At 47.3% G+C, this 1330-nt stretch overlaps 1 long non-coding RNA gene across 1 annotated transcript; it reads right to left on the reverse strand.

Moving 5' to 3' along the window:
* Positions 1 to 394: 394 nt before the first annotated feature.
* LOC119367004 lies at positions 395 to 922 on the reverse strand. The gene is made up of 2 exons (XR_005176169.1): positions 787 to 922; positions 395 to 697 (listed from the first exon to the last, which is right to left on the reverse strand). It is a non-coding gene; the product is annotated as an uncharacterized LOC119367004 (long non-coding RNA).
* Between the last annotated feature and the right edge of the window lie 408 nt (positions 923 to 1330).

Here is a 1330-nt window from a genome sequence, read left to right on the forward strand (position 1 = left end):
CTAACCACTAGTTCATAACTACTAACTTGAGATATCTCTACTCCTAATTGAGCAGTTGGTAGTCTCCACCGGTCAATTTTCGTCCCTCCTCCCCTGGTTTTTTTGGTACTTCGTCCCACCTCCCGCTACCCACAGTTCCACCACAACTCACCTCCGGACCGACAAAAACACACACAGTTACAACGACGCCCTTTCTGAACCGGGAAGGTTCACAGCTGGAAAAAAGACCTAAAATGATTTAACACGGTTAACCTACGAAATTACATATGATCGTACTGAAACAGAACCCCAAAGACCGGAAAATCGTCGTGCCCTCGATGCCATTGCGAGTCGCCGCCGCCAAACCCTTTCTACACGCATATTCCGTCCCCGCCGCTCAAACCCTTGGCCGCCGTCACGAGCGCTGAAACCGTAGACCTCCTTCACGGCCTGTTAAAACCGGCGACGCCGCCGTCCGAGTGCAAAGATATTTGTTCAGCGGATCCGTCGCTGGTCAGCGGATCCAATCGCCGCCGGACACTATCTGGACCGGCGGTTGCAATTTCAGGTCGGGCGTTTATGTATTCTAACCTTTTCAATTTCTACTGCTAACTTTTACAACTCTTGATCTCTGATCTGTACCGTGGTCATACTGAACAAAAACTGACATTGTGATCTCGGATCAGGACCGTGGGCGTACTGTGCAAGATTTGAGAACCTGAAATCAAAAAGTACAAATTGCGTCACCATTCAATGACTTTGACATTGTTAAATTACACCAACATGTCTAATATGCCGAGGCCATACCTGTTTTTCTCATTTTGTCAGCCCCTAATTCTTGCAGGCGGTGAATCATCTCATTGCCGGTGTCAGTATAAGCATCAAGTGGCAAAAGTCATTTTTTTACGTGCACATAACTGACAGGGAGCTGGGGCTGGTGACGGCCCTTCGGGACGGTGTCATCAGCAGCAGCATTTGGCAAGTGCATCGAGTTTGCAGCTCACAACTTCAGAGGATCTCCAGTTTCCAGCCCCAAAGCAGCATCACATGCAAACAATGACACAAACATAAGGTAGTTATGACACTTGAATCTAATAGTTTCCATGCAACGGTTAAGGATCTTATGCCAACAGTAATCTTACATTCTTAAGAAGTTGATCCCCATTACTAGCATTCTCTCAACATGCACAACATCCACGTCAGCATTTTGCCACATAGGCTTTCACGGTCAGTTATTTACATGGCAAGCGTAATCTTCGGCGGCCTCCCACATGCATCAGATAAAAATGTTTATTGATAGCAGCCTGTGCATGCGAGAGTCCATCTCGCTAGGAATGCCCAGTAAACCGTA

Source organism: Triticum dicoccoides, chromosome 2B (genome assembly GCF_002162155.2).
Source record: "Triticum dicoccoides isolate Atlit2015 ecotype Zavitan chromosome 2B, WEW_v2.0, whole genome shotgun sequence".
NCBI classification, from domain to species: domain Eukaryota; kingdom Viridiplantae; phylum Streptophyta; class Magnoliopsida; order Poales; family Poaceae; genus Triticum; species Triticum dicoccoides.